The sequence below is a fragment of the Molothrus ater genome, chromosome 2 (genome assembly GCF_012460135.2).
Source record: "Molothrus ater isolate BHLD 08-10-18 breed brown headed cowbird chromosome 2, BPBGC_Mater_1.1, whole genome shotgun sequence".
Taxonomy (NCBI): Eukaryota; Metazoa; Chordata; class Aves; order Passeriformes; family Icteridae; genus Molothrus; species Molothrus ater.
The window spans coordinates 47551221-47576603 of NC_050479.2; the positions used below are offsets into that span (position 1 = coordinate 47551221).

A 25383-nucleotide genomic window follows, 5' to 3' on the forward strand; every position below is an offset into this window, starting at 1 on the left:
ATTTTCATTTCAAAGACTTGAGCTTTAATGCTGACTTGTCTGAATGGTGCATCGTTACATTCTGAACATCTCTTAGGAATGCTTAGCATGCTTTTCATAGTTTTCTTAGTTTGAATTAAGCTAGTTATGTTTGTGTGCTCCGAATCAAAATGTTATGATTCATTAAATTATATTAGGGATTTTCCATTTAAACATGTGCATATTTATAAATTTCAGACATCACTGTGCATGAAAGTAGACTGCTTTACACAAAATAATTCCATCTATTTACAAAATATTTTAGAATACTAGCACTTAGCTCTAGCAGTGTTTTGGGAAACATCAATCTATCTTGCTCAAAATCTTTGTCAAGTACCTGGTGAAGACACAATTCACTTCTCACGAAGTTTTCTTTTGACTGCAAAGTGGAGTGACTTGGTAATATGAGGCTGGGGCTCCTGTCAACCACAGAAATTGTGACAGACACTAAGAGGCCAACAGGGACATCAGGAAATTCAATAGTGATACAGACAACCTGGGGAACAGCTTTGGGAAAGGGAAAAAAGTCCCTGAAGATAGTGACTGGAGTCAGCAATGTGTCCCGGCAGCAGAAATAGCAATGGGATACAGAATTGTGTTAACAGCAGCACAGAGAGCAGGTCCAAAGAAGTGATTATCATCCCCTTTACTCCACACTTGTTTGTCACACCAATATTACTGCATCCATTTTCAGAATAGGGTTGACATCAGTAAAGTGGAGTGAGTTCAGCAGAAGGCCATCAGAACAGAATGCAGCACTTGCCCTGTGAGGGACGACTGAGGGACCAGGGCTTGATGTCTTGAAGACCCCTGTGCAGTGTAGAAGGTTTCCCAGAGGGATGGTGCTTTGGGAGATTCAAGACTCAACTGGACAGAAATGTCTTTGAACCCCAGAGATGCCCTGTATCAAGAAGGAAGTCAGACTAGAGTCCTCCTATATTCTCTTCCCACTTGAGTTAGCCTATGTAGTGACACACGGAGAAAAAGGAAACCAGATTCAATGGTAAAGACACTCTCCTGGGATGGTAGAACATTTGAGATTAAGCCAAAAGAGGCATTAAAGATAGGTGACTTTCTGAGACATATTTAGCCACTAATTTATTATAAAATGACAGTGAAAAAAAAAAAAAAACCCAGCTCGGTTTTATGTCTCTGCTCTGAACAAGTAGTGGATTACTGGCAGGTTTATTTAATTTGCATTCTGATAGGCACTGCTAAGCAATGTCTTAATGTAGGGTTCAAGGCTAATGGCTCCTTTTTGACTCCGAAAACAACTATTTAGTTTCACAGAAAGTGATCACTGTTGAGACACATTTAGGGATCTATTAGCATCTGGATCCACTGTCTGCAAAATTCTCATACAGATCACTCATTAATAGAGAGTCACATTTCTCTCAAGTTAGTAAAAGCAATTAACATGAATGTAAATACATGAGAAAAATGTTCTGGCACACTAAGTTCTTGTTAGTTCAGTACTCAGGGCAGGTTTCAGCTCAAGACTGGAATTTCTACTTTAAAATGCTTACATAAAGATATCTACTTCTGACCTACAGGCTTGACAAATGGTACAGTCAGATATATGTAAGATCATTTGCTAGGGTCACCCAGTATGGCTTCTAGTTTTTCATTCAGAAAAGTTAGGTTGTTCTACAGATCCCTAGCTCTTGTGCCTTAAGTCTTTTAATTCAACTATGTAGTTGAATTAAACTCTGGGTCTTTAAATCTCAGGTATAGTCAATGAGTATCCAGGGTGAAATCAGTTACTGAAACTTCAGGTACATTTTGATATCTCACCTAACCTCCAAGTGTATGTTGATAAGTGTTAAATCAACCATCCAAAAATGCTGGCAGGAAAAGATGCTTATATGAATATAGTAGATTTAAACATTAATAAAAGATGTAGATATAATCTGGTAATTTCTGGAGCATTTTTCAGCTCTATGCTATTTGAATCTTGAATATTATAGATGATATTTATGGAAAAATGTTGGGAAATTAGGTGAATCCTAGAGGCTCTTTCACCAATATTTTAACATTTTAAGAATTTTACAGGGCTCACTACATAAAACTATAGTATTCTATGCTTGTTTTGTCTATGACATCCTTTTTTATAGATACACTTTGCTGAATAATCAGTCTTCCATTTAATTCTTTGGGAGGGTTACAAGAATTAGCATGCAAGATTTTGTCTTTTCCTCTTTACTCTTTTATACAGTGGTATATTAATAAAGATGGAAAGGTGGAAACCTACAGTTATATCTCAAGCTGTAAGACAATAGAAAAAAAGGAAAAAAGATCAAAGCTCTGCGCAAATTTCAGCTGAATTAGAACATAAGTAAATAAATCAGTAAATCTGCATTTCACTAGGATTAACTATGTAACTACTCTTGTGAATCTCCAGAAAAGGCTGGAATGTATTCTGCTGGACTTGAAATTGAGTTCATTTGGAATACAAAAGAAATTTGTTATACATTTGGAATATAAAAGAATCTTGTTAAAAAAACAAGAGCAGTGAAACTCACTTTAATTTCAATCAATACTGTTCTATGATATTACCAATAATTTTCTTTCAGATTTTTCACTGTTTAGTTTTGCATTTCATGTTCCTTGTAATAATCTTTGAAAAAAATGCTTCATAATGAAAAAGGAAACAATTTCCAATTCTCATTTACTGTGCATTTACTTAAGACTTTACATCATGTTACAGTGAAACGTATGAAAATTTTTGGTCCCTCAGAAATGTAGGTTTCATCATATTAATATTCATTAAAACTTCCTTTTATTTTTTAGGTACTTAACACTTTTATCTGTTAGGTACGACAAGAAAGAATAAGTAACTATTTAAGTGAATGCATACTTATATATCATATATTTTCTAATTATAGGAAAATATTTCCTCCTTAATTTTTTATGAGATTAAACTTTCTATTTCTCAAAGCAAAGTAGTGGTTTCTTGCATTTACCTAGAGCATCTTAAAAATTAAACAGTTTGCTGAAGAATTCCTAGGGAACTTCTTTAGTAACCCAAACATATTCAGCTGATAGGAAATGTCTAGTCTGGGTATTAAAAATTTTGCCCTTCACAGAATAGACAGTTCTGAACATATAGAATTAGAAACTGCAGGTTATGGCTACCACTCCACTTAGCATGTATAATGAACTATCAGACCCAACTACAAACACAAACTGTAATCAGATTCCTGGCAGATGAAAAAAAAGACGAATAAAAACCGACTCATAAATGAAGGACCTTAATAAGCAACACAGCAATATGTAAAGAAAACTGTCTAAAACATCATAAATAAGAATGATGTTTCTACAAGTGATTCTTTGTTATCTTCACTGTTATATCAGGCTTCAAGTGCACCCAATGCTAACAGTTAGAAATATCTACATGACTAAATGTCTGCTAGCTAAAAGGAGAGGCAACTTAATGTCTCATTCATAGGCACAAAGCTGGGTGTAGTGGCAGAACTAAGAGTGAAATCTGTCCCTTACTTAAGTTGGATAATGAAACAATAGTCCTAAAAATAATGACAACCATTGAAATTATGCAAGTATTTTTCAAAAAAAAAAACAGTTTAGGATGAAAACATAAAGAAAAGATAAAGGTAACAAAATCCCCAAACAAACAAACACAGAGAGTGAAGAGATTAATAAATTTCTTCAAATTAAAGTTCAGTTAACTCATATAATCAGCATCCATCTCTCTCTTTTTTCATAGTATTCTACTGCAGGAGTAACCTTAAAAAGTTTAGTCATAGGAAGTTGAACAGGAGGTCTGGAAAGAACCAGAAAGTAGCAGGATTGAAGAAAAGGACTCTGAGAACTCAGGGATGCTTTGGACCTTAAGCAGATGGTGATAGCAAGCTATTCAAAAAGAACACAAAATGAATGGATTAGAATATTTTGGGGAGAAAATTCCCTAAACAATGGTAACCTAGAAGTATTTTGTCCAAATGTGGTGATGAAGAAAAGTTATTTATGTTATTTATGAAATTGGGATCATGTCCTTTACGTGAAATGCATTGAAAAGTAGATAATAATATTGATATAAGGACTAAATATAGAAGATGGGACTCTGTCCAGATGCTAGGAGTTGAACTATAAATTATTGTAGCAGGTTGGGTAGAGATTAATAAAAAATATTACACAGTTGGCAGTATTGTGCACTGACTAATCTTTTAGAATTATGGACTATGTGAAAGAGACAAATAGGACTGGTATGCACCAGATAAAATAATAAAAAGGTAGACTATAAAGTATTACTGGATTTTACTGTCTTTGTTTCCATTAATTATATGTGGGGTGAGCAGGAATGGTAGCTATAAAATAAAGAACTAATTGAGGGAGAGTGTTTCAGCATGGACTTTCTTCTGTTTTGCAGAACTGGCAATGAAAATGACATAAAAATTGAAAAAATATTTTAATCAGGCCTTGAATGGCATGAATGGAATAATAACATTAAAAATTTGAGTGTGGAGGCACAAAAGGAACATCATGTAATCTGGAAATTTCATTCATTCTAATAAAATAGGTCCTTAGAAAGTAATTTTAAAGAGCATTGAACTTCTTTTTTAATATGAATGGTGCTTTGGTATATAAGACAGTAAAAAATAAATCCATTTATTCTTAGAAACTCAAGTGAATAACAGCTGAATGAAACTCAATGAAAATGTATTTTAGCAAGAAGTAAATCCATAGATTTTCTCCTGGTTTGTTTAGGTTTTTTTTGGCTTGAGTGTTTTTCTTATTCCTTTTAGTAGACATGCATTTTCTTATGCTAGTTTTTGCAAATATAGAAAAGCTCTCTGTTTTATTAATATTATATATCTAAACCTGCTTTTGGATTTGGTGTGGATCATGACATCTTCATAACTAATCATTGGCTTGTGATCATGTGAATCTGTTGATGCACAAGATTTCATGTCTGTGCTGATGCAGTTAATCTTTATCGTAAAAATAACCACAAGTTTTCTCTGAAACCAATGTACCACTGGTTTCCTCAAGACTTGTAGCATTCTTCTTCATAAACTTTTGATGTTCTTGTCAAATGGGTTAATTTCACTTAGCAAAAAAAGCCAAAACATAAAAAAGACCAAAAACCAAAACCCCTCTAAAAACAAAAATTAAAAAAAAAAAATCCACAAAAAAAAGCAAAAAAAATTGAGATGGTTTTGGTACTGTTGAAATGGAAGTAAATACCAAAAATTAATTTAAACTTACTTTTATTATCATCATTAAGCAGATCTTGGATTTGTTTATAAGATAGTCTTCCTTTTTTAAAAAAAGTCATGCTCTGTTTTCCAGCTATTGCCATGTTACAACACAAAAAAAATCATACTAACAGGTAAGATTCAGTGACCTTTAGCCAGAATAAATGATTTCTTAGCAAAACAAAAAAAAAAAAAAAGAGTCACTTTTCCACCAAAACTTTATGCTTATGTTTGCATGTAGTTATGTGCAAATACTGTACAAATGTCAGGGAGATAAACTAGCTAAGCTGATGCACTACACCTGTGTAAAGAGCTAGTACTAGACAGTACTGTGAGACAGATATTAATTTACTGAGAAGTCCCATTGTGCTAGGATGAATAATAATTTTAACCAAACAGTCTGAGTTTTGCCTTGTAAGAATAACTTACAGCGCAATAAAAATATTTTTCTATCCTGCCAATATTCTTCATTCATGCTTTTAAATGAAGATCTGTGAACTTTTAATTTAGTATCCTAAGGATGGAGAAGACTATCAAATGCATAAGCAACAAGGAAATTTAAGAATAAAAAGCTAGTTAAAAGTAAGAGAAACAGGGTCTTTTAAAGATAAAAGAGAATTTTATAATGAAAACAGTAAGTAAGTAATCACTTGCCCTAGTTTCATACAAGAGCATGAATAGCGTTTTAGCAGTTATAATACTAGCAAAGTTGTGCATATATTCCTGCCCCTATCTCACCTGCATACCAACCTTTCCTCCTACCTTCATACCTGCACTGATCCATATGGCTTTAAGATTGTCAGTTCCTAAATACTCCTTTTATTCGTATGAATAATGGTGCTCAAGCAAGCAACCCTAGCTGAAAAAAAGAAACCCCAACTTCTGTCACATAACTGTGAGCTTATCTAAATAGTCTATAAATAGAGTGGAGGGAAAAAAAAAAAAGAAACTGTGAAAGCTTCTGGTTCTGAGCTTTGGAAACTAGAACTAGTTACACAGTCAGAAACAGCTGAAAACTATTTTCAGAATTTGCTCATCACCACCTGTTAGTCATCAGCTTTGAGCCATGTCAGCTAGAACTGAAATGCTTTTGACAAGCTTACTGTGCTTGAATTCTGTAAATTTTAAGAAAACTTAGCTTATTAATCAACATGTCAAAATTAATTTAGGATCAAAACTCATGTGTTTACCTTAACATTGCATATTTATTCTGGTTAGATTAATTTTATTATGTGTAGTAGTCTATCTTGGGAGCATAGTCTTCTGATAATCAGTGATTTCTAATATGTACAGCTTTTACCTTTTTGTTTGTGTCAGTCTCAGAACATATCCTATCTGCCTTATGTTGACTTTCAGTTCAATAAATTTTTTATTCAGTCGTCTTGGCAGGGCTAGGTTTATGGTTGAACTCGGTGATCTTAAAGATCTGTTCCAATCCAAATTATTCTACAATTTGAAATTGTTCTTATCAGTGCTAGGCATGGCATTAGCATAATTATGGAAGACTAGATTATACAAGCAAAACCCTCTATTTTGACATCAGGGGCCAGTAGGCATTTGTTTCATCAGAGTGAGATAGTTTCTAAATTTGTAAAGAATACCTTTGTTTAGTCATTCAAGAAACTATTAACTCCATACATGCACAGTAACTAAACAGCCAGCATTCCATAGAATAACATCCCTGACTTGATATAGACCACTGCTTCTAGTTATCACCCTAGCAATATGCATATCAGTTTAACTCTACCAATGATACTTTAGGTTGGTGCTGCATCATCTCTAGAAAAACTCCTTTGCAGATAGAGTGAGGAAGTGTTTGTTGACTGTTCAGCTACTCTGTAGTTTCTCTGGCAGCCATAAACAGCTTCATGGTCTCCTCACTGAGCTGAATTCAAATGGCATAGTGTTCCCTGCATATCTGAGTTTGGTATTCTGTCATTTGTACTTTGCTGTGAATTTCATGTGTTCCTTTCAGTTACTACCCCTGTTTCTGTAATTTAATTTCTCCACCTTATGATTAAATTTATAAGCAACAGGGATCCATTCTCACTGTGGAATAATTATCATAAAACCATGTTTAAAGGATATGCCTGCAGCTAATTGTGCTCACACACTACCAGTCTGTTTCATATCACTGGGTGCTAAGGAGGTAAATATAACAATAATAAATCTGTTAATTTAGGAGCAATTTCAGGAGATTTATATTCTTGTTATTACTGTTTTCTTTTGGGTTCCTTTTTGAGTTTTTTGTGTTTCTTTTCCTCAGCACTCCATACATATCAGCATTACTGCACGTGTTTGGACTTGAAGAGAATCTGGGCAATAAGATTTCCTGTAGATGAAAGCAAGCAACTCTGTTGGGAAAAGCAGTATATATTTCCAATACAACAACAACAAAAAAAACAGCAGTGGAGGGAAGTAATTAGTAAAAGCTTTCTTTCTGTTATTTTTTAGGGGAAATGTCCATATGTGTATTTGAATCTATTCTAATTGCTTGGTGATAAATGCTATTATATTAATTTTGCTGTTCTGAACTTACATTTCCAAACCCATTTTCCTTAGAAAATAAAGTGGAGAATATTGTCCTCAGAAGTGTACTTGAAAAATGCTGCTTGTCAGTTATCGAAATTAGCACAAACCTTCCAAAAGCACAGCATATGCTCAATGTGCAGAAAATGCTAAAATAACTTTTGCCTGCTCAACAAAGAAGCATGAGAAGTTTATTGACTTGCAAGCTTAATCATTACTGACAGATCATTGTTATCTTCTTTTATACCTGCTTTGATTTTTTTACTGTTCATCTTGGGGTTTGGCCCCCACTGGAACAACATGTTTCATTGTACACTGTGTGTAAAATATTTGAATAATGGAAGCCTAGACGAAATTTCTTGAAAAATGTATCAGTCAGTGTTTTGCTGAAGCAATCCAGATCACAGCTGTTATTTCAAAACTTGCTTTAGTGTGCGGTTCAGTTACCATAGAATCATAGAATATCTTGGATTGGAAGTAAGCACACAAACTCATGAGAACCTTCAGAAGACTTTTTCTTATGAATTATTATAATTACTTTCCCATAATAAAAAAATGAAATGTTAAAATATAGCAGTGCAAGAATATGGAAATAATTTTGAAAAATACTTTTGAAACATGGTGAAACTGATCTACAACCAAGTCCTATATTGTTGAGGTGGGTGAATATCATGGTGTACCTTGCTGTCATCTGGACTGGGTTATCAAAATACTTTGCAGTCCCTTCTAGCCCATATATAGAATTTTTCTTCTGGCGAGAACCCATTACGCTTGGATAACAATACCATATAGATATCTCCTTCACAGCTACTGTGACATGCATAGTTAATAATTTCAACCAGATATGGGAGCTAAATAACATTTCTCTATCTCACTCTTGATGGAGTTATAGTGCACTTTGTACTTAGTATCTCAATGGACCAGAGGAAGGTTTTCTGTTGTGGTGGTTTTGGTACTGTTATTTTCCAAAATCTGTTCCTCCATAGGTACATTCACCAATTTCCCAATTAGAAGAGAGAACCATTACTAGCCTGTCACAGATTCAGTCTATCCACATACATTCAGGGCAAAACTATTTTTGCACAAAATCATAAATTCTGTGTGCATGAATGCCCAATTTTACAATAGTGCTTGGCACTGTTCCTTTTGCACTCTTATGGATGGACTATCCTTTGCTTTGAAGAGGTTATACTACATTAACATAATGGACTCTTTCAGGCAGAAAACATGGAATTAGCTGTCTCAAATATCTAGAGAAAGTATGTCAAGGCTTCAGTATGCCACAGAAAAATGAAACAGGACCATGGATAAAATTGGCCCATAAATAATTATTTTTAAATTACCATTTCCTATTGTTATGTTTTACCCATGCCTTTGTTGATGCTGTGTCCTAAGAAATGGTAGGTGAGAGGAGAAAAAAAATTCAACTTTTTGTCATAGAGGAGACTCTGGTTAGGAGATGCACATTTCTGTCTGTGTTACTCCATAGAGCATCACAGCCGTAAAAAATTTAAAGTATTGTATATGTTTTGTTGGCTAAAGTATGTGTATGCAATGGAGATGAAATTTCTTTCAGACACAAACTAAATCTTTGCCTTCTTTCTTTAAATTCAACAACCTAATGCTTATCTTGGCCGTAGGTAAAAGATTAAATAAAATTATCAGCCAGTATGAAAACAGAAGGAAAAAAAAATGAAGACACATTGTTTCAATGACTCTTTGTACTAAATATTTACATAGAACATCTTTTGAATTTTTGCTGGACAATTAGTTTTGTTATTATGAAATGTTGCTTGAAGTGCATAGTCAGCTGGCACCTGAGGTTATTTTAACACAGACTATGCTTTCACCATCTGTCCTGCCCTCTAATCAAGATGCAATACCTCCATAATTCAGAAATGCATTGTGAAAATTCAATAATAAGTAATTAAAATGCATGTGTATCTTTGTCATTTATTGCTGCATTCTCCTGTTACATTTTGGACAAATAAAGAGAAGGAAGACTTGTATTGCTTTTTTATTCTCACAGATCTTTTCTACTAGTTCAATACAACATTTTTCTTGGTGAAGTCAATGGACTTACAAAACCTTTCATCAACTGTCCACCTGACCTACAGCATGGATTCTTGTCTAGTTATGTTTTAATTATAACAAAGCATTAAAAAAAAAAAAAAGTAAGGTCTTCCATTTTAGAAATACAGCATCAAGGAATGTTTTCTTTTACTTTTATAAAAATGATTAGTAAATGATTTATAAAAATGATTTACCCAGTCCTGTTGCTATGAAGACATTCTGATAATATTTTGAAGAATAGCTCCCTCTGAACATAATGTGTACACTGCAGTGCAGAAATTTCTTCAGTTATCTTTCAGTTTAAATAACCGGCTGTTTGATATAACAATAGTTATGCGCTGCATTCTACTATTATTTTCTCAGCACTACAAACTAAAATAATTGTCTGCTTTGCTGTCATATTTGTCTTTCTTTTTATCAGGTGCATAATGATTAATTTGAGTTTCAAGGCTAACACAGTAGATAATTAAATTAAATTATTTCCCCAGAAGACATGAAAATCAATCCTACATCTTGGTTTTCAAAGCATATGTATTTGATTAGAAAAACATTTATTCTTCCATTTTATGGCCTTTTCTCTGTCTACCTTATTGTGTAATTGCTTGTTTCCTAATAATTCACTACTGTAATTTCTTGCTAGAGACAGGTCATTGTATTATAATACTGTAGATGTGTAGACAGTGAAAATTATGGAAATAATGTACACCTCCAGTATGTCAAAGATATCAAGACTCATATCACGTTAGCTCAGTCCATTTAAATTTGAGAAAAAAATCACAATTTGCTCTCTTATATTCTACTTTCCGAAAGTAGAAGATGGAGAATTTTTGTATTAATCTCCACAATCTAAATACAATTAAATATAAAACCTATTTTACTATTTAAAATAATGCTTAATTAATTTTGATAATACATATATATAAAATATAAAATTAACTTGATTATATTAGTTATTAGTAATCTTCAAAATAAATTTTCTAATATCGTCAGCAGAAAATTCCACCACAAGCTATGTCTAAGGACTAGACATGAAAATAAAAATTTGCTAGTACTTTAACTGAAGTGATAATTTTAAGAGACATGGCTTACATTTGTGCTGTAATTTTAATATGCCCTGGATGTTCATGGAAACTTCTCTACTGACAGTCTGCATAGCTATTTCAGAATGGAGAATTGGCCAGTACATAAAGATAGAAAAAGGAGTAGTTCTCTTCTCCCTTTATCCTAAGATGTGGAGATCCATCCACCCAGATTTATCTGAAAACAATAATTTAAAAAAATTAAGTTAATGTATATGTTCCTAAAGACTAAGAAGAAAGTAAATCTGCCTTTATGAAGAGAACAAAAGCCCCATGGTCTGTCCTAACAGATCTGTAACTGCCCCAGAGCCTAACTACAGAATCCAGTGTCAGTGAGGCAAATGAAAAGTAACATATGGAATAAGTCTGTCAGTCTACAGAGCTATCTACAGACAGTACTGGATCTCAGTAGTCAAGCTATCATCTCTGAACATACCTTCAGGCAGATGACATCCTTAACTTTTTTTTCATTCCTTAAGAGTGGTAAAACTTCTCTGCCTGCAGATACTTTTAAATTCATCACTTTCATTTCTCCTGTAATGAGTAAATTAGAAGTTGAAAGTACCTAAGGTGATATTTCTAACTATTTCTGCAGTAGGCCTTACAGAAGTCTGAGTTCTGCCAATTCAAATAGCTGCAATTGTCCAATTTCTAACTAGAAATTGTAATAAAAACAGCTACTTCATTTTTCACAACATGAATTCCCAAACTGCAGTTAAATTATCATGCTTGTAATAGCATTGATCAAAAACTTTAAAAAATAGAAGATCCTATGATATGATTTATTTCTGAGCTACAGTTTATCCTTTTTAAGTACGTCAGAAAAAATATGTGAGGCCTTTCATTAGTCTTAACTACTACTTGGTTTTTCTTGTCTTCCATGAAGGTCTACAAAACAAAATATAGAAATAAATCTCTGTCTTAAAAAGTTAGTATACTTCTTGTTCTCAGTGTAAAGAGTTTTTCCAGAAGTTTTCCAGTACTGGAAAACTTTGACAAAGAATTCGAACACAAACCAGAAAAATTTCTAATTATGGTAAGCACGCCATAAACCCTACAGAATGGATCCAGGAGCCGACTCTAAGAAAATAATGTGTAACTCAAGTAGACATAAAAGATAAGCAGACGTTAGTCTAAAGAATGGCTCAGATTCAGAATGACTCAATACCAGAATTTATTAAAAACTTCAAACATATTTGTTAGCTTCCAAAAGGAACTCCTAGAATACCAAAAGCAATGAAGAATTTAATTGGTATTTAATCTTATAGAGCTAGAACTACATCATGGATACAACAAATTTAATATTTTTGTGGAAAACTGTTGTCTAAAGAGAATTTTAGAGAGTTGTATTAAGATGAGGAGCTTTCAGAGCACACTGAATAATTGTGTAGGACAGAGGAAGCTGTTGCAGTCATGTTCAGATTGCATTTTGAGAGTAATTCTTGGAGAGTTCTTAACCCAAACATCCAGGAATTACTTTAAAGAAAAATAAGCGTAATTCTCTGTAGATAAATACACAGAATAAAATTTTAGAAATCAAATATTCTAAAGGTAATAAATAACAATGTATTGAAACATGATCTTCATTTTAATAATAGCCATTGACAATGAACTAGAAATCAGAGGGACTCATTTCATTTCAATGTAATGAGAAACACATTTTGGTGGTATCTTTGGAGTAAAATATCTGAGCAACAGAACAAATGAACAGTAAATTTCTTAGACATACCTAACTATATCTTTGTCAAAGCTATAGTCAGAAATGTGATCTTCATTTTTGTGTTATCATAAAAAATGAACAAGTTATATAAAATTGCTGATACATCATCTCCACAACAAATTACACTTGTTCCTGGTGGCATATTTGTCTAGTGGTTGTGCTTAGAAAAATGAAACTGTAGATAAAAAAATTAATATTACAATTTCATGAATGTTGTAAAATATACATGGAATTTCAGAATTTTATCATCTACCAAACTTAAAAATTAAAATATTGATTTTTCTGGTTTTTTTCAGTAGGGTGGCAGAATGTTAAACTACTTCAGTGATAAAAACTTCTTAAGAAGTCTAAGATTTATTTATGTCTCTCTAAGGAACTGCTTGCATCAGCAGACATTTGGATCTGGCCACATTTTTGAGTGTTTGGTATCTAAATTTAGTACATTGTATTGCACCATAATGCTACGTCACCATATATGTAAACTTTCTTCTAGATTATTTTAGTCAAGCAGGAATGAAAAAGCTTGGACTTTTGAAGATGTGAACCAGTAAAACAATAAAATTTTTAATTCTTCTGTTCAAGTAAGTTTTTTGTGCGTATAATCTTTTCTGTATGCCTCTGTTGTGTTTTATGCCTTTCTGATGTCCAGTCATTCTGATCAGTAAAAACCTTTCATTAAGAGAATTGGCTATAAACTGCAAATGAACCACTAAATTAATTTTGAAGTTCAGCTTTGCCAACTGTAATTCTTCCCTGGCCTTCCATGAAGACATTTAACAGATACACTGGACTCTGTTCAAATGCCTCAACAGAGTTGTCCAGGAAGATGAGTGATACCGTAGCAAATACTGGCTGTCCTCCAGCTGCCATTCAAAAGTAATGTTGGTCTCCTGAGTGTCATATCTGCCATCTCTGTGTGGATGTCTAATAAATCCTGGTGCCTCTCAAAAGGTATTATGAGTTATGTCTGGGCAGCTGACTGACTTGGCCCTCACATGGCGTTTGTTCTGTGGGCTCCATTGATCTCTGCTGATGATAATGGAAGCAGACAACTAAATTTAAATGTCACCATCTTGAAATTAATTTCAGTCCTGTCATCCAAAGAACTCCTGAATATACTAATGACTCATGAGTCTGTTTTTAAATGAATGAGATTTAGATCTTTCAAAGACATTTTGTATTGTCACTGCAGTATTGAAGTACTATTTCATCCATGTGTTTCATAATATCAAAGAGATATGCCAGTGAAGAAGATGAGAAATCAGGAATGCCATTCTATGATTCCATTAATGGTAAAAAAATCTCTGTCCATCTTTCTCACAAGACCTCTGTAAGTATTGAAAGACCACAATAAAGTCTCTCCTGAGATCTTTGTCTTGTGAACAGACCCGGCTCCCAAAGCCCTTCTTCATAGGAGAAGTGTTCTAGACCTTTGATCTTCCTCATGACCCACCTCTGGACCCACTCTAACATATCAATTCTTTGCTGTATTGGAGGCCTCAGAATTGGATATTGCACTGAAGGTGAAGTCTAACAAGGCTGGAGTAGAGGGCGAGAATCACGTCCTTTGATCTACTGGTCACACTTGTTTTGAAGTTCACAATACAGCTGGTTTTGTGGGAAGTGAGTGTGCACTGATGGGTCATATCCAGCTTTTCATCCACCAGCACCCCCAAGTCTTTCTTGGCAGGGATACTCTCAATCCATTCATCCCCCAGTCTTTATTGACACTGAATATTGCTGTGGCTCAGGCAGAGGACCTTGTACTTGACCTTGTTGGGCTTCAGGAGGTTTACATGGTCCCACTCCTCAAGTCTGTTAAGGTCCTACTGGATGACCTTGTGTTCCCCTAAAGGATCAACCAGTTTGATGTTATCTGCAAGCTTTTTTAGGGTGTTCTCAATCCCACTGTCATTGATGGAGATCTTAAATAGTGTTGGTCCCAGTAGAGAGTACTGAGGTACACCATTTATTACTGTTTGCTCTCTAGTTCTCATTAAAAAAATAATAAAAAAAGGGAACTGTTTACTTTCTAGAATATTAAAATAGCATTATTGAATCATAGGATAGTTTGTGTTGGAAGGGTTCTTAGAGATGATTTCGTTCCAGCTGCCCTGTCATGAGCACCTTCTACTAGACCAGGTTGCTCAAAACCCCATCCAATCTGGCCTCATATTAGGGTATTTCTCTGTGTCCTTTGGTAGTATAACACTATTTGCTTCTGTCTCAATTGTACATTAAGAGCCAGCTAAAGCTAGCAAAAGCTGTCATTATTTTAATTAGGATTGAAATTAAAATTGAAATCTAGCACAGAAAAGTATGATAGTTTTGATGAAGCCTTTGTCAGAAGACAGATCAAAATACAACTTTGGTTGTAAATATCAGGCTTATATCACTAAATTATTGCAATTATGGCACTTCATTTAGTAGGTGCTTTAAGTGTTGTTTTGCTTGATTGGGAAGTTGAACTTGAACACAGCTGTCTTTGTCCCAGCTCCAGAGTGCTAACAGCTCTGTGGTGGGCTATGCTTTGCTAAACTAACAAGCCAATATAAGAAGCCAAAATAAAATCCTGTAAAGTAAATATGGATTTATGGGTATTATTTATAATCCACTTAATAAATTTATCTAATAATTAATTTATAAATGTATGTGTTTTATTTCTGAAAACTGTCATGGTTTTAGAGAATTTTCATAGAAAAAGGAGAGATTATTTTCCACATCTCCTTGTCAATCCTTCTGATGAAAATCAATAAAGCCACAAAGAAAGTTGCCATGAATTTGAAGCCGGAGGCAGAAGCAACAGAGCTTGAAAGAAAAGAAAGAAAAAGAGAAAAAGAAATTGTTATTCATCTCTGTTGCCATAAAAAATAACTCTTCCAATAACACCAGTAGAATTGTAGAACAGTGATCCAGACATTGCTGAGTTCTTAAAAAAGGTATTCTATTTCTCACACCTTGGTGCTTAAGATCTATTTTTACTTTACTGTACATGAAATGGTTTTACATGCTATAGTAACTAGTCTAGAGTTTGGGCGATACTCTAATACTTTCCCATAAAAACATTACTCCTGTAAATGGAATAGAACATTTTAAAACAAAAACATATTTTGAGGGTGGAAATAAACTTATCCTGATTGTTGTCAGATTTTGAATTTTTATATGTTAGTGACATTGTTTGAAGAACTTGAATACCCTTGTCTATAATTTCATTGTTAGCTTGAAATATGGAAATTCACTTAATTTTAAATAAAACCAATGTAACAATAACATGTCTATGTTTATCCAGTTAAAAATTATTAAGTCTTGAGTACTCAGCAAGTGCAACATAATTGCTTTTTTAAATTCCTGGGAAGATTGCTGTGATGGTGTTCACAGGGGTTTGTGGTTGAGGGAAGAGATAAGCATCTGACTCCATATTTCAGAAGGCTTGATTTATTATTTTTTAATATATATATCATTAAAACTATCCTAAAAGACTAGAAGAAAGGTTTCATTGCAGAAGGCTAGCTAAGCTAAGAATAGAATGGAATGAATAACAAAGTTTTGTGGCTCAGGCTGAGAGTCTGAGCCAGCTGTGCTGGGATTGGCCGTTAATTATAAACATCCAAGATGGGGCAATCACAGATGCACCTGTTGCATTCCACAGCAGCAGATAACCATTGTTTACAATTTGTTCCTGAGGCCTCTCAGCTTCTCAGGAGAAAAAAATCCTAAGGAAAGGATTTTCATGAAAAGATGTCTGCGACAGATTGCTTTCAAGTCTGAAATATAGTGTTATGAATTAGACAGTAATAATAATTTTAAACAATATTGACTATTGTCTCAAAACTCACTCTTTCTAAAATCACCTTTGGAGCCTTTAAATGACTCAAGCATCAAATCCTTAATAAAAGCTGTGCTTATCAGCTAATGATGAAGCTAACTCTTAACTCTGCATTAGGAGAGGACAAGCTTCTGTGCAGTTTTGAAAATTAGATATAGTTCCTATTGGCATATTTATACTGACAATGTGGCTTTGCCTCCCGTTTCATTCCAGCTCATGATTCTTGGGAGTTGACAGTATGAGTACAATGAGTTGGGTTGGGAAAAAACTGTTTAAAAAATTGTAAGAACTATTTCTACGTTTCTAAATAGCATTCCCAAGGACAGTTTCCTGCTTCAGTTTTCTTTCCATTTTGTTTATTCATTCCCTCTATGCTGCCACTTATCATTGTGTTTTCTGTCTCATTTAGACTTCAAGGTTCTCTGAGTAGGGACATTACTTCCAGTTTTATTCTTAAAGCTCCACTTGTTCTTATTGAGTTACACAAAGAAAATACATTTTTAGTAAAAATGATATGATGTAATCGATAACAGATATAACGTAAACTCAACAATTAGTTAAAGTTGATTAAAACAAGGAATTTTCTAGTTTAAACAGCAATTGTGAAAAGGGAGAAAAAAAAAACAAATAGGGAAATTTTTAATAAAATGTCTAGGTTATAATAGTGCAGATTTTAATTTAAGTAAAGAAGGGTTTTTCAAAACCCTTCTTTACGGTATGAATAGAAATCAAATTGAGGTCACCATTGATAAAATTATATTGTCAGCCCATAATCCAGCTATGAATAAGAAGTTCCATATAATTGGGTAATCTTATTCTCCTTCATTTCTAATCCCTTCCAAATCTGTGATAATTAGATTACTAAATCTTACCTGCCTCTAGTCTTTTGATTGCTCCAGATTTCTGGTTATACAAAAGAACACCTCTTGCTTACACTACTGCCTCATCAATCTGGGTGTTAAACATGACCTTGGCTATGTTCTACCATATTAGTGAATGTAATAGTCCAGAGCATCAGACCATTAATGACTGTTCATTTTGTGGGGAAGATAATTTCCTAGTTTACATTGACGACCCACATCAATCTATATTTTGTAGAGACAGTGGCCACAAAACTAAACCTTTCACTCATCACTATATGTTTTAAGGTCTGATAACATACCTCATTTTAGAATGTGAAGCAATACTTCCAGAATGTAACCTAGAATTAACCCATGTCCAGGTTTTGCAGTTGTTGATTTACTCTTTTTACAGGACTACTTATCTCTGTATAGTAGAATAATAGAGCTTTCCTCTTTATGTTGATGGAAAAGGAAATGGAGACAAGAGTGATAAAATTCACAGAGATATTCATATGTTTCTGTAGAGACAAATTGAAAAACATAAATAAATGGATGCATAAATAGATGTAAAGCAAGCACCTACAAAAAATAAATCTCAATCTTACAAATATTTGGCTCTAAGCTTGGTGGAAGTAATCTTATTGTAGGGTGTGACAGATAATTTTGTGAATTATTGACCCAATTCAAAAAAGAAATAACAAAAATATATGATTATTAGTAAAAGAACAGAAAGTAAACCGTTGTGTACCTCTGTGATGACCCATGAGTATTTCTCAAAATAAGGTAGAGATGGAAGAGGTATAAAGAAGTCATAAAGAATGATCTATGAACTATAATAGTTTCATATAAGTAAAACATCATTAGATTAGGTAGATCAGCATGGAAGACAGATTACTGAAGTGGGCTATAAAACAGACTCTAAATCCTGTATCCCTGTCACAGTTTTGGGCTAAATTGGTAGTGTGAGTAGTACAATGCTCAGATACCCAACACTTTGTCACAGGTAAGTTCAGAAAAGAGCTGACTCCTCTGTCCTTTAGGGTTGACAACATGGTCAGGTAGGATAGCACCAGGGTACCACACATGGGTCTGGGGCCAGGTGTGGAGTCCCCTCTGTTCTCTCTACAGGCTCTCTCAGGGTCTCTTCTAGAGCTCTCCCTGATCATTTACCCTTAACTGCCACCCTGTTGCTGAAATCACATCCAACCCAGGGGATCTGCCCAGTGCCACAGGGAAAATTCTCTTGAACTTGTTCAATTCTCTAGCACCAGGAACAGAGTGAACCAGATGATACAGACTGGTTCAATAGACAGAACTTTTTCATTCAATGTGGAGTTAGGCTTGCTGTGGTAGCTGTGGATGCTGAAAACTAAAACCACTTGAAAAAGATTTGAATAACCTTACAGAGAAAATTATGTGGTGGCACTGAATATGAAGAGACCACTAAATCTCTGTTAAACTCATACAGCCATTAAATGTCAGATGATGTGGGTTATTTTGACAATACTCACATACTTTTTCTCTTCCCCAGGGTATCCATAGCAAGCCAGGGACCTCACTATTTAATTATTAAATGTCCCTCACAATGTGATTTTGACTGCCATGTTAGACCATCTCAAAATGTGGTTCAGACAACAGCATGGACTGGCGACTGGCATCTGCCAAGGGTATGGAATTTTGACAAGACCATTCTATTTTCACAGTAAGGATGTAAATCACACTACTGCACTGGGACATTTACCACTGTAGGTGTTTAGTCCTGTTGTCACCATCTCCTCTGAGGGACTATTTTTACAAACTTGTTTGCAATGTTTTAGTCCTTTTGGGAGTATAGAGACATATGGAGAAGTTTGTCACAAACCACTCTGGGAGTACCCAGAGTCCTCAAGTGATCTAGAGTGATAGCAAATTTATTTTCAGACTTATGTAATATTATATAATAGCAGTTCTGATTAATTTCTTCTTGTTAAGGGTGAATTAAGTATGCATCACAAGTCTTCTCAAGTGACTTCAATGTTATGGACTACTCACTTCAGTCTCAGAGCAATAACATCAGATGTGGGAGGCACTTAAGACATGCTGACCTTTTTTTGGTTTTGTTTTGTTTTTATAAAAAGTTCCCAGTGTGCAATAGAGGCCACAGGCTTTTCCCCTCATAAGTGCTCTCCTAAATTTTTTTGTCAGGTTTTGTTCCGTCATTCCTTCTGGTCAATATCCTGGAAATTTCTAAGAGAGTTGGAAAAAAGTTATGGATTGGTATTGAAGAAAAGTGTGAATAATATTCATATTTATAGCAAGTATTTTTGACACATGCAGTAGAAATTCACATGAACTTCCACTGAGATAAAATTTTGCTATCAATTGGTTCTTATTTTGCCAGACTTGGAAAGCTTTGACAAATGACAGTCTAAAGTTTTGGTGAGGACCAGGGAGAGTCAAGTAGGGAAATAAACTGATTTCAAAGCAAATGGACTACAAAATCTCATCAGTGAAATCATAAGAGGAGTCTCTCAGTGGAAGTCTTGATGGATAACTAGTGTTACAGTTCCCTGCTGGAGACCAATTGTCAGCTTTGTTTTGGACTGCTGTTGTACTGCTGCCCAATAAAAATGAGAGTGTGATTTAAAACACACCATACCAATTCCCAGAAAATTTTTTTCAAGAACATTTTCCCTGTTTTTTTTTTGTTATGAATAGTCTCTTACTAAGATCCTTTAACTAGGAAATTAATGTTATAGTAAATCCTCTTTGAAGTGCATATGTATCTGCACTCCAGAAAATAAAATGTCAACTCAAACTTTGATGTCTTACTATAGTCATGATTTTAAGGATTGAAAAAAAAAATAATAGAAAGATGTTGCTTGTAACAAGGGGATTATGACAATGAAGAGTACAAATTTTAGAATACAGTAATTTTTTCCTTCCCTTTTTAAAATTAAAACTTACAGATAGATTTCACTATCACTCTGTTTTTGCACTCTCTTATTTTGTGTGCTAGCACTGTAAGAAAAGTACTATTATAAGGTGCTTAAACAACAAAAAATATCCCAGAAAACTGTAAAGTACAGAGCGGCACAGTCTCTTTGTTTTCTGAAAAAGATTTAAAAGGGTTATTTAACCAAAAGATAGAGACTCAATTCTTCTTTGAGTCTTATTAGAATATTTTTACAATTTTAGAATAGTCTATGAATTGCAAAAAAAAATTTACTTGTACAAGACTGTAGGGTTTTTGCAGACACATTAAGACAGTGTGTGCACCAATTTACCATGCCCTGATGCATTTCTTATCCAACACTCTATTCACTGTAGAGAGGCCTACTAACAGCCCCTCAAGGTACTAGTCAATTTTTTTGCATTTCACAGTCATTCTTCTCAAGTTTTTTTGTCATATATTTGTGTCAGGAAAGAAATGGAGTTAGGAAAAAAACTTAAACCCCCTAAAATTCCAGTCTGTTCACAGATGTTTTATGTGCATTTGATTATGTACCAAGTTCAATATGTCCAGTGAGCAACCACGAAGAAATACGTTGTCAAATTTCAAATTTAGTATCTTCTACCTAAAAATTACATTTAAACCCCACTATTCACTTTCCTGCCTTATAAAATGGTCTTTGCAGCTTATCATGGGTTTCAAAAATGTGTATCAAGGAGCCAGGTATGCTCAAATGATGAACTGAAACATTTGTGAAGTTATGTAGTGTTTAAGAAGCTAATACAGTCTTACATGAGCACCACTGTCATATGAAGAGACAGCTAGAGAGATACTGTCAGAGTTTCAGATAGTTGTTTAACTGTGACAGCATTTTAAACTGATATATATATTGAAAATTAGTCATTTACATTGCAGTTCTATTCACAGCAACTCATTTCATTGGGGTATTAAATCCTCTAAAGTCTAGACACACTCTGTGTACAGGAAAACCTGATCTGCAAGTATTGTTTGTACATTTTACATAATATATACATATATATATATTGGCCAATTCTTTTTCAGTTTTAAAGAAAATCTGCAGCTGCTACTCAAGATGTTTTGTAATATGATGGCATATGTCTCCTATCTTCTATTATTTCCTTCCACTTCTTTGCTTCTTATCAAACTGTAATTTTAAGTGTTTTCCTTCTCTCTCCCTCCATAATTTTGCTATTACTGCAGACTGTTAAGTAATGTGAAAGGATGAAAAAGAGCTTAAAACAAGTACATATAGTCACAATTTTAGAACAACAATAAGTTTAAATTGTCGCTTTAAAGTGTATATTTGCTGGAAAATATGTCACTGAAAAATTCTCCATTCTTTCAGCACTAAAATGAAATTCATAATCTTTGATGTATACGTGTTCAATAAAATTAGTGCTAATTTCAGAAATGCTTGTTGTTGGCTTTTTTTACAGTTTAAATAAATGTATTATAATAAAAGATTACTACGTGAAATAAAATTTGAAGTTCCAGTTTGTTACTTACACTAAATTCAGAGCACATCTGAACATTCCTACATTAGCTCTTAGACAAGGAACAGGGATTTTTCTTATAAAATCTAAAGTCCAGAGAACCAGTGAAACAATGAACCATAAAAGATCATGCCCTCCTATATAGTACAGAATCACAAAGGACATCTCCTAAACATTCTTGTCTCACTGACTAGAGAGGATACTGACACTGTTTAATAAAACAGTTCCAAAATGCAGTAAATTTAATTTTGAATGTCAGTTTATTTTCTCCGTAATATTCATCTGAAATTTTATTTCTCATAGACACGGTTATTTTCTCCAAGCTGGAAAATCACAAAACATCTTTACTAGTTTCACTCTCTCATCTCATTTGCAACAGATCTTCTCAATAGACAAAGGCTGGTGCTTATAGCCTTGTGGCCAGGTAAATCCAGACCTCTGGGTTCACATTGCTCTGTTGTGGGAATTTGGGAAGAATAAGAGTGACAGCTTTTAAAAAAGATAGATAACTTCCTGATGTGGAGCACAACACAATATCTTCTTACTGGGCTTTTGGGATCTTTCACACCTAGCTTGTTTAGTAGGATCACACTAGAATATGTGAGTTACAATCCTGCAGGTGTGATCAGTAAAGGCCAATTTCCAGTTTGTGAAGCAGTGTTTGGATTATATCAGGAATAAATTGTACAGTGTAGCTCATGCCCTTAGTGGAAACACAGACACTGAAATTGTCCTGGCAGAAACACAGGAACCTTCAAGGTTGACTGGTGGTCTCAGTTGCCATAAAGTTCAAACCTAAATTCTTTCTCAGATTTTAGCCTTAAATTAAGACTTACTGTCAGCTTTCCTCTCTTGCATTCTTTCCCTCAGATCACTCTTTTCTCTGGCTCATTATCTTTCCACCTTCCCTCAGGCAGCAGTCTATCAAAGTAAAGCTTTATTCTGAAAATGCTGTAGAGCCTTCAAATATCAGTAGTTTTCTGGGAGGGCCCCAGAAGAGAAATTTAGTTTGTTAAAATACGTATGGAGAGATGGAAATCTATGAGATATTATATCTCTGTTAATTTGTTCTGTGCCTGAAAGATGCAGCTATTGCAGGCATAAAATCTTGGTTTATAAAACCTCTGTTCCTTACAAAAATCCCAGCTACTGAATAAAAACATCCACAGTCCTTGAAGAAAACAACAGGCACCATAGCACACAGGAATTTTCAGGGATTGTAAACCCTTCTCCAATACGTACAATACCAAATGTTTTTGCCCCTACATGTTTCACAATTCTGCTCTCTGCCTCCACATCACTTATATTAGGCATCCTTTCTGGTCATCAGCTGCAAAACGATTATGGTCAGAATTTCTAAATGCATGCTCCTTCTTTTAACAGTTTTGCTAACCTGACCATCTCAGAGAAGCCAGAAGCCATCTCCATAGAAAGAATATAGAACTATAGGCTATCAGATGGAGACAATACAAACCAGGATCAGAACAAACAAATTTTTACTGACCTGCTGAGCAGGTAGTATATCTGCAGAAGTCAGTTGAGGTGAAACTAGATTAAATCTGGAATATTCCTAGGAGATGTATTCCTAGAAGAGATATTTGTCCTGCTCTTCCTCTTTCATGGTATCCATTGATGATCACTGTTAGAAATAGGATACTAATTTTTGGAGGGATAGAATGTAAGAAAATAAAGAGAGTGTAGAAGGCAATCTCACACCTGAGGAGTTGCAGCTGCACTGATCACCAAAGATTAGGAACAGCCCTGCCCCTAACAGGCCACAGCTGTGTCCAATAAGAAGGCGAGTGCTACAAAAGAGTGGGTTAGCTGGGTTAGTAGGGAGGTGGTGTTTGTTGGCTGTGATGTGAAGAAGTAGTAGTCAGTGCTGTGAGGAGCTGCTCATGAGCAATCACCGAGAAGGTATGGAACTTTTGCAATAACATAACAACACTTTTTTGGGCTACTTGTGTGTCTGAAAGAGTATTCTATTCTTATGTTCTACCTTACTGTATTTTATATATTTGTGCTTTCATATTTCAATAAAAATTCTTGTTGTTTTTATGGATGTTGAAATTGCTATGGTTGTAGCCTTGTAGAAATGTTTAAAAGGGAAATTATATTTTTTTCATAATATTTGCTTTCTTGAACATATAACTTTTTCAGTAATGTTAGGGGATTTTTTTATAACATTATAGTTTTATAAGTATTAGTTGATCACTTTTTAAAATAGAAGAATTTGTAATACTCTGGGTATAACTGGATTCTTTGTTTACTGTAGTTAGGTTCAATATTTCCTTCTTTATAAAATCAACAAAGACTATTTTAATGCCTTTTTTCCTCCTTAATAATTTGTTAGTTTGAAATTTTCTACATTAGACTGATTTTATAGTAGAACATGTTCATAGTAAAAGCTGGGTTCTAAACCTAGCCTTTGAAAAAGGCACACAAATGGAGACAGCAAGTGAAAAATCCTACCATCTCTTAGCACAGCCTAACAAAATGATATTTCTTTATTCACTGCAGAAATCATGGAAAAGACTTGGGAATTGATTAGTAGTCAAGAGTAAAAGGATTCCTCTTGAATGACTTCAGCCATCTACAAGGTAATTTTCCACTTCTCAGTGGTCACATTACATATTCTTTGTAGTTTAAAGGGGAATTAAATATGTCTTGTGGGCTAAGATTCAATTCACTTATTTTAAACATATACTTTAGAATAAGAAGATGCCTAAAAGCACTTATATCTTTCTATTGTCTCCAAAGACCACCTAGAATGACTAATTCAGCTATAGATATCCACACTTTAAAATTCAATGGGCGAGGTTTTTCTCTCTGATTTTTAATTTGCTGTTTCCTGGCACCTCACTAATCTGCACACTGGGATTTTGGGTTTATAAAGACTAAATCTACTCAAGAAAGGAACTCCTTTGAGAATCCAGTTAATTTATGTATGCATCATAAAACTTAATACTTAGGGGCTATTTAATATATATGTTTAGGCTGGAACAATAAAATTGAAACCTCTCTGTACAGTTGCAAACTTCCAAGCCTTCAAATTAAAACACTACATGCAAGCTGCCACTGGCTGTCTGTAATGATACAATATTTATGGCCATCATTGCTTGCTCATGTTCACAGTGCACAAACGTTGGTTAAGTCATGTCTCATCACTGTAATTGTCAACAATACCAAAATACTTGGGAGTTTTGTTTGGTTGTATTTTTACAAAATTTTTGTTAATAAAAATCAGAAGTTTTCCTGGTGCAATATAATTGATCACTTTAAGATATGAGACAGATCACAGATTAGATGTTTCTCCTTCTTCCTATCGATTAAAAAAAACCGCTTAGGTGAAAAACTTAAGTAGTAAGGAAATCAATATATACACTGAGGGTACAGAGAGAAATAAATTTACAAGGGTTTTTTTTAAAGTTCTTTGTGGTTATTTTGAAGGTATAAGCAAAATGTGACCAAGGGAATGTGTAAAGTTGGGACGTACCACAGTGGGTCATCTGGTCCACTCCTCTTGCTCAGGCAGGGTTATCCTGTTTGAGTACATTGAACAAGTTTGGGACCAGATGGGTCTTGAATTATCTCCAGTGAGGGAAAATCCACAACTTAACTGAGCAATCTGGTC

At 34.2% G+C, this 25383-nt stretch overlaps 1 long non-coding RNA gene across 1 annotated transcript in view; it reads left to right on the forward strand.

The window, feature by feature from the left end:
- The window catches only part of LOC118688646 (uncharacterized), a 102381-nt gene that overhangs the window by 31111 nt on the left and 45887 nt on the right, over nt 1-25383 (forward strand). Inside the window, exon 2 of the long non-coding RNA XR_004980495.2 lies at nt 24270-24349. This is a non-coding gene — a long non-coding RNA (uncharacterized LOC118688646). The remainder of the gene's footprint in view (nt 1-24269; nt 24350-25383) is intronic.